Raw genomic sequence first — 13,287 nt, 5'->3', positions numbered from 1 at the left:
TTTTGTGTGTGGTGTGAGGTACAGATCTTGTTTCATTTTTCTGCAAATGGATCTCCAGTTTTGCCAGCACCATTTATTAAACAAACATTCTCTTCCGCACTTAATGGATTTGGGGCCTTTGTCTATTCTTCTCTTTTTATAACTCAGAAGTGATCAGGTTTAGAACTCCCCTAGTCAAGACTGGCCTGATTAACATAACCAAGAAAACCCCTCTTTTCAAATAAGTCATATTTGCAGGGACAGGGGCTAGTATCTCAACACATATTTTGGGAGAACACAATTCAGTCCATAGTGGAGATACCCACATCCATAGTCACCTCCTTTTGAATGGTACTGCTTCCTTTTATCACCTTCAAGCCTGCAGCCTCTCAGCACTCTCTATCTGTCTTGTCCCAGTGCTGTGTCCTAATGAAGGACACCACCACACACACTCCTCAGCCCCTACACAGCCACTGGGCTTCACCCCTTTCAGACTTCCCTCAGAAATGGCCTGGTGGAGTTGAAGTTGATGCAGTTTGTCTGAAAACTTGCCCCTCCCACCAGATTCCCCATTTTCTCCTTCCTCAGAATGATATGGATCCTCCCCCAGGTTTCCAGGCCACTGTTATGCCCTACCTTCCATGGAGTAAAGCTTCCACTAATTTTCCTGGAGGGCATGTAAATTCAAAAGAAGCCTGCAGAAGACATTTACCTGATAGCCATGACTTGCTGATGGTGGGACCTCAGGCATCACCTGGGGATGAGCAGACGGCCAGGTTGGAGCAGAGAGGAGCTTAGTGTCCCCTACCTCAGGAGGAACTTGACTGCTAACCAGAAGGCTGGCAGTTCAAACCCACCAGCCACTCCTCGGAAGGAAGATGAGGCAATCTACTTCCATAGTGATACTGCCTCGGAAACCCAAGGAGGGGTCGCTAATGAGTTGGGTCCAATTCGACGGCACATAACAACAACAACAGCAACCCCAGGACTACAGCACTCAAATGGCAGCCAGATTTACCTGGTGCTCACCTCCCTCCCTGGTGCTTGGTGTCCGGAGTAGATCCTTACTTTTGCCCCTAGTAAGGATGCACACACAGATATGCATTAATGGTGGGGTGCAGGTCCATGATCCTGCTGCATTAATTGAATTTCCAGCCCCCATAACCTGCGTAGCTTTGTTTCTAAGGCCTCCAGAAGCTAGGGAACTGGGATATTTGATTGGTGATTTTCATTTACCAGCCTAGATGTTGTCTCTAGATCTAATCAATGGTTAAACATGTGGCAGCTAAACTGAAGGTCAATGGTTTGAACTCACTAGCCACTCTGCAGGAGAAAAGACCTGACAGTCTGCTCCCATAAAGATTAAAAAAAAAAAAAAAAAACCCGCCATGAAGTCGATTCCAACTCATAGTGACCCCCATTGTGTTTCCAAGGCTGTAAATCTTTACAGAAGTAGATTGCCTCATCTTTCTCCCTCAGAGAAGCTGGTGGGTTTGAACCACAAACCTCAGGTTAGCATCCAAATGCCTTACCCACTACGCCACCAGCGCTCCTTCCCATAAAGATTACAGTCTAGGTAACCCTATGGGCATTTCTACTTTTCACACGCGGTCTTTGTGAGTCAGAATCCACTCTATGCACACAACAGAAGTAATGAGATCTTGAAAACAAAAAACCAAATCCATTGCCATTGACTTGATTTTGACTCATAGCAACCCCCATTGGGTTTTCAAGGGGGTAAATCTTTACAGAAGTAGATTACCAGTCTTCCTTCCACAGAGTGGCTGATGGGTTTGAACTGCCAACTCTCTGCTTAGCAGTCAAATGCCTTAAGCACTGTGCCACCAGAGTTCCTTAGGTGGTGCAAATGTTCTCAGCTGCTAACCAAAACTTTGGAAATTTAAGTCTAACCAGCAGCTCTGGTAGCATAGTGCCTAAGGCATTTGACTGCTAACCAGAAGGCTGATGGTTCAAATCCACCAGCCACTCCTCGAAAGGAAGATTGGGCAATCTACTTCTGTAGTGATACTGCCTTGGAAACCCAAGGAAGGGTCGCTTTGAGTCGGATCTGACTCGATGGTAGTGGGTTTGGTTTTTTTTGTTTTGTTTTGTTTTTCCCCCAGTTAGCAGCACGTTGGAAGAAAGGCTTGGCGATCTACTTCCAAAAAAATCAACCATTGAAAACCCTACTGAGCACAGTTGTACTCTGACACACATGGGTTCATTATGACTTGATAGTAACTGGTTAGATTTGGAATTTCCAAATTGGGCTATCAACTTCTTCTCTTTCCCTTAAAGGAACATGAGTTATTTCTCTGAAATATTGGTCTGGGGAGAGAAAGAGAAGTAGAAATGGGCTTATTTCTGGAAATTCAACAAGAAGAAAATTTGAGGCTAGTTTTGTGCTTTTAAGTTATTTCTCTTTCCCCGCATCTCTGCTTCTGATGCCAAGGCTCCATGAGGAGAACTGGGGTTCCTAGGACTAGGTTTCTAGAGCCAGCCCTGAGTGGTCAGTGGAGGCACCCAGCCTGACTCGGGGCCTCCATGCTGACCCAGATGTGAGGCTCCACCTCTATGAAGACAAAGGCTAAGCTGGGCTTTAATGGTGGGGAAGAAAACACGGGTGGAGAAAGACTGAAGAAGGAGAAGTATGACCTGTACCATGTCCCTGTCCCTGCCTGCCTGCCCCTACTTCATACTGCAGGCACAATGACTGATACTATTCCTGACACAAGTAGGTCTGGGCCTTTGCACATGCTGTTCCCCTGCCAGGAATGCCCGGCTCCCTTCTGGTTAAGGCTCATCGTTTAAGGTGCAGCCCAGCCACACTCTCCCTCCCCTGGGAAGCCTGCCTTCTGCTGCTATTTCTAGGAGCTCTGGTAGCATAGTGACTAAGGCACTTGACTGCTAACCAGAAGGCTGGCGGTTCAAACCCGCCAGCCACTCCTCAGAGAGAAGGTTGGGCAATCCTACTTCCGTAGTGATACTGCCTCGGCAACACAAGGAGGGGTCACTATGAGTCGGGCCGACTTGACAGCACATAACAACAACAACACACTCTCCCTCCCCCTCCCCCGGGAAGCCTGCCTGCTGCTGCTATTTCTTATCCTCTGGTCCCCTCCCCTACTCCAACATTGTTCTTTTTTTTTTTTTTAATTGTGCTTTGGGTGAAAATTTACAAAGCAGATTTGTTTCACAAATGCACATTTGATTTCACACCCCCATTACAATTCCCAACCACTAAAAAAAAAAAAAAAAACTCTCCTCTCTTCTTCTCCCTGTAAGTACTCCCTTCCTGCACCCTTCTTATCTTTGCATTCCTGTTTTTCCAGTTTTCCCTCTGAGGTTGCATGGTTGATTTATGTAAGGGGTGCATCTCCTTGGAGTAGGTGTTGTTCATGTAAGTCTTTCTACTGTTGGGCTGAGAGCCAGTCCATGGAAATGAGTCCATTTCTAGGCCAGAAGGGTACCTGGGGGTCATAGTCTCAGAGGTTCCATTCATCTCTATCCAACCAGTAATTCTGGTCATTTTTGTGTTTTTCAATTTTTTTCCACATTTTTTCTCCCACTCTAAACAGGATTTCCAATTATGATCCCATTCTGAGTGGTTGGCATTGGTAGCTGGGCATCATCTAGTTCTTCTGGTCTCAGGGCTGTGAAGGCTGAGGTCCTTGTGGTCCATCATATCTTTGGACTAATTGTTTCCAAATGACTTTGAATTTCTTCACTCTTCTTTGCACCATACAAGAGGAGACCAATAGTTGCATCTTAGATGGTCAGTCAAAAGCTTTTAAGATCCCAGTCGCTGCTCACCAAAGTATGATGTAGAACAAGATTTTTATGTTTTATCTTGTGCCAATTGAGCATGATGTCCCCCAAGACTATGGTCCCAAACTCGTAGGTCTGTTGATTCTCTCTTCCAAGGTATTTGGTTGTCTCTGAGAAGCTACTCCAACCCTGTCCTCTGTTACTTCTGTAATGTATGTGGATAATTTTGTAGCCAACATTGCTCTTTTAAGATCTTTCCAGCCCCAGATATTCTTACTTTTGGAAACACCTTCCTCCATCAGATCAGATTAATTAAGATCCTACATATATGTAATAGCCAAGTAAAATAGAAAGGCATTTAATTACACATGAAGGAGCTCTGATGGTGCAGTGATTAAAGCATTTGGCTGCTAACCAAAAGATCAGCAGTTCAAATCCACCAGCTTCTCCATGAAAGAAAGATATGGCAGTCAGCTTCTGTAAAGATTTACAGCCTTGGAAACCCCATGGGGCAGTTCTATCTACTCTGCCCCATAGGGTCGCTATGAATGGGAATCAACTTGATGGCAGTGGGTTATTAGGTGCTCTGCCTAAAGCTGATCTTCCTAAAGATCCTGGGGACCTTTGCAAGGGCAGTGTCTAGGAGGAGCCCAGAGTGTGGACTGAGAGTGGAGTGGGCAGGGAGGAAGTGGCATAGCAAGTGCAGAAAACTCATGCTGGTATGGGGACTCAGTGTTTTGTGTTAGATCACCCTCCAGAAAGTGGGTGAGATAAGGGGAAGGATGACAGTCTGGGACAGTTGGTAAGGGAGAGCAAGAGAGGGGAGTGATAAGGAAAAAGTAAAATAACTTGGATATCTAATGTGATCCTTTCTTCCTCCAAATTTTATTTATTGGTTTACATTAATTCAGGTAGAGGAGCCTGAGGGAGAAGGAACTTGAAATACGAAGTCAAAGCAAAGTAGTTTGACTCTAGTTTCAGCACTTGCTAGCAGGGTGATCTTGCTTAAACTTTTCTCATTTTTCTCACCTGTAAAATGGGACTCAGAATTTTCATAATTAAAAGGCTAGATATGAAGGTTGAATTGAGATAACTCATGTAAGATTCTGATTTAGCACAATGCCCATCACTGTCAAGAGCATGGGCTTTGTAATAAATGTCATTTTCTGGATGAGGTGCCATTGGGCATGAGACCTCAGTTTCCCCACATGCAAAATGGGGATATTAATTGTGTCTACCTGGAACTGTTCTAAATGAAGTGATGCCTGAAAAGTGCTTAGAGCAGCACCCAAAGCAGAGTGAATGCTCAATAAATAACAAAAGGTAGCAACAAGACTGAGTGGGATTCCTATCCTCTGTCCTGGGTGAGTTTTCTACCACTTTCTCTTCCCAGGTCCAGTTTTCTTAGAGTTGAAGTGTAGGCTGGCCTTCCCAGGCCATAAAGGCAGCAAGGAACCTAGAGAGAGTGTCCCTCTAGTCCAGCCTCTTCATGCAAAGATAAGGGATCAGGGCCTGGGAGAGAGTAGAATGCCTGAGGTCACACGGTGAGTTATGGTGGGGTCAAACTTGAAGGTGCCTTGTTCCAGGCCAAGGCCACATCTCCAACTCATTGCAAGGTGTTGGGGGTTCAGCCACCTTCCAGAGTGGATTCCAGAATGAACCAAACCAAAATAATGAAGTAGCTGTTGTGTACTAAGTGTTCACAACACACAGACACTGTCTGAACACATCCATGTTATCACTCATTTTATCCTCTCCATACATCGATAAGACAAGTCTCATAATTGTCTCTCTCTCCTTACAGATGAGATGAAATGGCCAGCCACATAGTATACAGCTGGGCCATGGCAGAGCCAGGATTGCATCACAGGCACCTTGGCAGCAACAACCTGGCAAATTCACCCCTGTGTTGTGTGCCTCAGACAGAAGGAAAGGAGGAGAGGTGGAGCGGATAAAGGAGAAACCCCTTCTCCTGAATGGGGGGAGTGGGAAGGGGGGAGGTATGCAGCGTAGCCTGCAGCACACAGCAGGAGTTCCTCTCTTTGGGTGACAGGACCCTCTATCTTGAGTATTATCACACGTGTTTCACATGAAAGGTGTGTCTTATTCCTGAGCAAATTCTGCTTTCCCAAGGAACCCCAGGAGGACAAATTGTTCTGCCAAACGGAGCCAGGTGCAGCATAGGCAGTACAACAGAGGGGAGGCCAATGCCAGACAGACCTGGGCCAGGTTCTGGGCCACAAAATTCTAACTGCAAACTTGGGCAGAGCTTTCTCCTTCCCTGAGCCTTGGTTTCTGCACCTGCAAAGTGGGCACAATGCCTAATCACCACCTTGTGGTATTTTCAGAGGATTCAAGTGAAATAAGACCAAGGAGGAAGCTGATGCTCAAAGATGTGAAGGAATGTGCCCAGTGGTGGCACAGCTGGTGAGCTAAGAGCCAGGATTCAGGCTTGACTGCCCTCTATTCCAGCCTCACTTCCCTGCTTGGCAGCAGCCGGCCCAATGACTTCACGTCTGCAGAATGGAGATAATGATATTGTCTTGCAGGTTTTCCTTCAAGATTTGCAATATTATACTTAAATTGCTCAGTACCCAGTAATGTCCATGACCTGGTAGCTAAAATGATGATGACGATGATGATAAGGATGATGATGATGATAAAAATGACAATGATAACAGGTTGAATTGAGAAAAAGTAATATGGAAAAGAAAGTTTATTAAGGAAGGACTCTGTCCCCATCAAAAGAGGGGATGGGGCTGACTGTCTATAGGTGCCCCACCAGCCCATCACCATTGCCCACTGATCCCAAACACCTGCCATAGAGGAGAGGCTCCCAAAAGCTTCTGAGGAGAACCTGAGGGAAGGGTGGCTGATTCTTCCTCTGAACAGAGGCTGCTGCCCTGCCTCCCACAGGAGATTCACCAGTCATCACAGGCATGGTTAGGCTCTCCGCTGGGGGCAGGGGCCTGGGAGTTCAAGCTGGGCAGGTGGGTAAGTATGGCAGGGATATGGCAAGTGGGGCTTGGCCTCCTTTGCTTGTTAGTGGGTCACCCTCCAGCAGCCCTGCCCTGAGCCCAGGAAGTTATCCTCATCTAATTAGCATCACTGAGAATTAAGCTACACAACCCTATGTGAATCTGCTCCCCAGAGCATTCCAGAACTAATACTGATTGAATATGAAATTGTTCTTCTTTAGGGCACTAGTTGAGGAAGCGTAAACCAGAAATGGAAGCTGTAATTACTAGCTCTGATTATGCAGTGAATTTAAAAAAAAATAATAAAGTAAATTCATAAAATAAAACAAAACACAATCAAATCAAATACACCCTCTCCCTTAGCCCACAAGTAAAAACAATTAACAGCACTCTGGGCCAATGTGGCTTTTTTAATTCATCACTACTTTCCCATTCTTACAGTCCCGCTTTTTCATCCAGGTCATTTACTGAGCACCTACTGTGTGCCAGGCAAATGCTGGGTGCAGGGTGTGAAGTGAACATGACAGACAAGTTGTCCACACTTCTAGATTCAGTCAGGAGTGGGACATAGCCCTTCAAGGAAAAATCACACAGACGAGTGTACAACTACATCTCAATGTAGGGCCATGTATGCCATACACATGGGGGAGAATAATGAGGAGGACTAACTCAGATAGATGTCTTAAGAGCTGATATTTAAATAAGACCAGAAGAGCCTTTGTCCTCATTGGTCTCTCTGCTTGGACTGTTAATCAACAAACATCCACAGGGCTCCTTCCTTCCTATCCTTCAAGTCTTTGTGCATATGTCAACTTCTCAGTGAGGGCTTCTCGACCATCCCCTCTGTAACTACAAGTCCCCAGCATTCCCGTGCTCCCTTTCTACTTTATTTTTCGCCTTTGCACTTGTCACTATGTGACATACTAAACCCATCTGAACTATGTGTTTTCTTGTCTATCTCTCCCCATTAGAAGATAGGCTTCCTGAAGCCAGAGAGTTTTGATGATGATGTTGTTGTTCTCTGTTGTATCCCTAGCACCTGGAATGGAGCAGGGACTCAGTAAACATGTGTTGAATGAATGAATGACCTTCTTAGTCATACTAAGGGCCATGATCGTTATCCTTAGGCTTTTAGGAGGAGAGTGGCAAGGTCTGAGTTAGAAAGATCTTGTCACTTGAACTGAAGGAGACTGGAGGCTGCAGGTCCCTCAGAAGTGTGTTCTAGAGAGGACGGACCAGCATTGCGGCAGTGGAGATAGCTAAAAGGGGATGGGGACAAAAGGAAGAAGAATGAAAGACAACACCCTAATGGGAGGTTGGGGTGCAGAAACATGAGGGAGGAGTTACCAATGTTGGTGACCCACTGGGAAGATTTTGTGAGGATGTAGGGCTCAGATTTAGACAGGCTGTGATGGAGGTGCTCACAATAAAACCTGGAAATAATCCGTAGGGTGCAGAACAAGAAAACAGGAGCCAGGAGAGATGAACACGTATTCGGACCCACATCTCTGTGTCTTAAAGCCTCCCTGATTGTTAGCAAAACCAAGAGGGGCTGAAGATGCTTGATTTGTGGTCAGCCCCAACTCCTCACCTGGTTATGGATTTCACAGCTGGCTGACATCCGCCCAGGCTTGGCTGTCATGATCTTGTCTTCCACTGCTCATCAGTGAGAAAGGCATGTATCCTGGGTGGGGAAGGCCAGCCAGCTGTACCTTCCCAGTGGCAGGAATCAGGTGGGGGTGAGGCACAACCCCAGCAGAGAGCTCTGGTTACCATGGGAACAGGGTGGCCTCAGCCAGGCTCCAGCATCCAGAGTCAGCCTCCTCTGTTCTATCACTGTCTCCTGTGCAGGTAGAAGCGACCCCTTTCCACCTCAGAAAGCTTCTCCCTCTTTCAATCCCCCACCCCCAGCAAATCATTTGGGCTCCTTCTGAAACAATCTTCATCTGCCACCCACAGGCCCTGCCAGTGAGGGTGAGAGGAGAAATGCTCCACTCAGCACCTTTGGGTTTTGAGACTTGGCTGTTGGGGCTGCAAACTGAGACCTCTGGGGGTGGGCCCAGGAGGAACTTGGATCTGAGCCTTTGCCTCAATCTGTTCATTTTCCAGAAGGGAGAGCAGAGGCTCTGCAATGGAAGGCAGTGCCTGCACAGCACCTCGACATCAGCCCCAACTTCCCTGTAGACACTTTTTCCTGATAAATAAAGCCCCTGAGTTCTCAGAAGGCCTTTGGTGTCTTTAACCAGCTCCTGTTCCCTCCCAAGCAGGTGGGCTCTTGGTTGGCCATACCTACAAAGGAGTCTGCTGGTTTCACAAGTGACAGTGAAGGAGCAGCTGCCTACAAGGTACAAAGAGTCCCAAATTACCTCCAGCCCCTTGCCCAGGTCTGCTATGCACCAACTTGAGGGTTCAACATGAGCACAGTAGGGACAGAGCTGGAGAGCAACAGCATTTGGCGCACAGTGTGGTTTTTTTGCAGTGCACATTTTTGATGCTCAGAAAGGAAATAACGATGGAGATGGAAAGAGGGTCAGAGCACCAAGAGTTCTGTGAGCTGGGTTCACAATGAAGACCAACCCAAGGCCTGTGGGAGCTACTGAAGGGGGCCAGGAAGGGAAGCCATATGACTGGTCCTAAGTTTAGGACAATCACTCTGTCTGGTGTCTGGTGGTGGTCAATGCAGGCCCTCCTACCATTTGTGAAGCCCAGAACAAGAGGACTAAGGAAGCCCCACAGTCCAGGTGACTAAATATTTTAAAGTTGTAAATCAAGCTAACAAATTATTCAGTGAAGTCAGTTCTATCCTCCTAACTGTATGAACTTGGGAGCTCTGCACTGGAATGTGCGAGCAGAGAGAACTGGTCTGTGAGCAGCCTCCATTTCCTTCCCTCCCTCAGATACAAAGGGCTTCCCATAATGTGTGCACACCCCAGCCTGCAGGTCCCAGCTCTGTCCATCCCCTCTATACAGCCACACTCAGGTCTAAGAGTGGGCTCATGGCAGTGTGGTCACCCTGAGGGGGACAGACCAGAGAAGAGGCCCTTGAAGGCATGGAAGAAGGTTTAGGGTCAATCAGATAAAGAATTCTTGGGTTGGGGTACTCAGAGATTGTCCCCTTAGCCCCTCAGACTTCTAATGGTGAGGGCATGGCTAGAGGAAGACATTGACCCCCTTTGCTCAGGCCAAAGAAAGAAACAGCATGGATGGATCATAGGAGGGGACTTGGGGTATAAGACTAGGTAGAAGGGCATTGTACATCTGGGCCACATGTGACCAGGGTCTGAAATGGGGCATGGGTGGAGGGTGTGTGTATATGGCCAGAAGGCAGAGGATGAAGGCTCCAAAAAGGAAGGCCTAGGAGGCAGGAACAGTCTATCCAGTTCAGCACTGTTTCCCCAGAACTTAGGATATGCCAGGTACATCAAAGACCCACTGTAGGAATCATGGCTCAGGAAGAGGTCTTTATGGTTTGGAGATGTGAGACTGTGAGCACATCAAGGATAGATAGATACCAGGTGTGGACAAAATCGAACAGTGAGAGAGAGAACATAGGAGAGTGATGGGTAGAACCAGGGATACTCACCCTGACCTCATCTTGGCTGGGTCTTCAAAGCTGGCTTGCCCCCACTTGCTGCAGACAGTGGAAGAGGAGGGGTTGGGGGAGAGAGCTGACCTAGCCCATCTTGCCCACTGGTGAACATGGCCCCATCAGACTCCTGCCACTGACCAACCAGATCCACACTTTTTCCTTCCCTGAGGAGTATGGAGGGGTTTTGGAAGGGCAACAGAGGTGGGTCTGCTTGGGGAGAAGAGCAGATGTTTTCTCCTTAACAATAAGGAGTCAGATAATGAAAACTGGCATAATTGTTATTTAAACAAAATACAGAGGCAAAGGAAGCTCATTTCAACTGGGAGTTGAAGGAAGCCTCATGGAAGTTCTACCTTTGGCCTTGGCCTTGAAGATAAGGTAGAATTTCACTAGGCAAAGATGGGGCTTGGTGTGATGAATGAGAACAGCAAGAGACAAGATTCTGGGTGTGTAGGGGACAATTCAGTAATGCTGAGGGGGACAGGTGTGTTTGAAACAAACAGTGAAGGGATAAAACTAACTAGATGCACATGACACCATATGCGTCAGAATAGAACTGAGCTCCATAAGGTTTTCAATAGCAGTGACCTTTTGGGTATAGATCATGAGGTCTTTCTTCCCAGGTACCTCTGGGTGGACTTGACCCTCCAATCTTTTGGTTATCAGCCTAGAACCTTAACCTTTTGTACCACCCAGGAACTCTGGATAAGACTATATTTAGGAAAGGGGGGACCTTAGAACAGTAGCAGGAACCCTGGTAGCACAATGGTTAAGAGTTTGGCTGCTAACGAAAAGGTCAGTGGTTTGAACCCACCAGCTGATCCACAGAAGAAAGATGTGGTAGTCTGTTTCTGTAAAGATCACAGCCTTGGACATTCTATGAGGCAGTTCAACTCTGTCCTATAGGGTCACTGTCAGTTGGAAGCGACTCAATAGCAATGGGTAGAGTAGTAGTAAGGGCCAGTGAGTACAGATGGAAGATTGGAAGTGGGGAGGAGACAGAAATAAATGCTCCTCATACAGAAGACAGCCTACTCTGGGACAAGTGCTGTCGATTTAGGTTGGGTTTAGAATATGAATCTTGAAACCATACTGCCTTAGATTCCTAACAAGCTTTAGAAAAGAAGAATTACAAAATCACAATTTGTTAAAGCATTAAATCTCAAAGAATCTTATAATCTTTAGATAACTGAGTCATTGCATTCTAGAGCCTTAGATTTTCAAAACTACAACAATTTGAAACTTATATTACTCCAAGGTATCAGAACCTGGGCACCCCTCCCTCCTAATTATAAAACTATGCACTCTGTGGTCAGAACTTTGCACACATTGTATCATTTAGTCCCTAGAACAACCTGTGGAGTGCTGCTGTTGTTGTTGTTGTTGGGTGCCGTTGAGTTGGCTCTGACTCACAGTGACCCCATGTACAACAGAAATATTGCCCAGTCCTGCACCATCCTCACAACCCTTGCTATATTTGAGCCCATCATTGCAGCCACTGTGCCAATCCATCTCGTTGAGTGTCTTCTTCCCCTTTTTCCGTGACCTTCCACTTTACCCAGGATGATATCCTTCTCTAAGGACTGGACCCTTCTGAAAACATGACCAAAGTGGGTGAGATGAAGTCTAGCCATTCTTGCTTCCAAGGAGCATTCTGCCTGCACTTCCTCCAGGACAGATTTGTTGGTTCTTCTGGCAGTCCATGAAATCTCAGTATTCCTCACCAACACCTTAGTGCAAAGACATCAACTCTTCTTCAGAATTCCTTACTCATTGTACAGCTTTCACATGCATATGAACTGATTGAAAATACCATGACCTGGTGCACTTTAGTCTTCAAAGTGATATCTTTGATCTTTAATGCTTTAAAGATGTCTTTTGCAACAGATTTGCACAGTGCAATACAACATCTGATTTCATGACTGCTGCTTTAATGGGTGTTGATTGTGAATCCAGCTAAAATGAAATCCCTGACAACTTCAATCTTTGGTCCATTTATCATGATGTTGCTTATTGGTCCAGTTGTAAAGATTTTTGTTTTCTTCATGTTGAGGTGTGATCCATACTGAACACTGCAGTCTTTAATCTTCATCAGTAAGTGCTTCAAGTCATCTTCACTTTCAGCAAGCAAGGTTGTATCTTCTGCATGTTTCATGTTGTTAATGAGTCTTCCTCCAATCCTGATGCTACATTTTTCTTCATATAATCTAGCTTCTTATATTATTTGCTTAAAATACAAGTATGGTAAAGGATACAATCCTGACACACACCCTTCCTGATTTTAAACCATGCAGTGTCCCTTTTGTTCTGTTCAAACATAAGCCTCTTAGTCTATGTGCAGATTCCTCATGAGCACTATTAAGTGTTCTGCAATTCCTATTATTCACAATGTTATTCATAATTTGTTAGGATCCCTGTGGAATAGAAGCTATAATATTAGCCAGTTTTCCAGATGAAGAAACTGAGGCTCAGTGAGTGTAAACCAAACGCTGAAGGTCAAACACCACATAAACTGTATGGCCAGGAATTGGCCCAGGTCTCTCTGCCTCCAAAGCCCACACTCTCAGTCATTCTGCTCCATTGCTTTCTGTTAATCACCTCCACTGAGTGTTAACCCATCCTGTGTGTACCTCTCCATGGCAGAGAGCTCATTACCACTCCCTAGGACCTAACACCCATCCCAGCTGTATACATCTTTCCTTCACAGCCACTAGTCCCAAATCACACACATTAGTCCCAAATCTGCCTTGAGAGGTGCTACAGAGGAAGACAAACCTTCCCCCTGGACTCCTGGAGGGAGGGGAGCAGCTACCCAAGGGGGACAGCAGTTGTGCAGGAGTGGAGAGTCTCTGAGCAAGAAAGCCACAAATGGAGTTCCGGCAAGATGGCGGACTAGGCAGAAGGATTGCACAGACCCTCTTCAACAAAGAAAAGGGAAACCAATTAACACAGACACAGAAGATAATCGTGGAC

The 13,287-nt window shown here is 46.2% G+C and overlaps 1 pseudogene; it reads right to left on the bottom strand.

Moving 5' to 3' along the window:
- LOC103192841 overlaps window positions 1–8,367 on the bottom strand; it is a 13,347-nt pseudogene extending 4,980 nt beyond the window's left edge.
- Between the last annotated feature and the right edge of the window lie 4,920 nt (window positions 8,368–13,287).

The sequence above is a fragment of the Orycteropus afer genome, unplaced genomic scaffold (assembly GCF_000298275.1).
Source record: "Orycteropus afer afer isolate SDZICR_OR568_19922 unplaced genomic scaffold, OryAfe1.0 scaffold00031, whole genome shotgun sequence".
Lineage (NCBI taxonomy): Eukaryota > Metazoa > Chordata > Mammalia > Tubulidentata > Orycteropodidae > Orycteropus > Orycteropus afer.
Note: the sequence above shows the minus strand (reverse complement) of the source record. Positions and strands in the feature narration are given on the sequence as shown.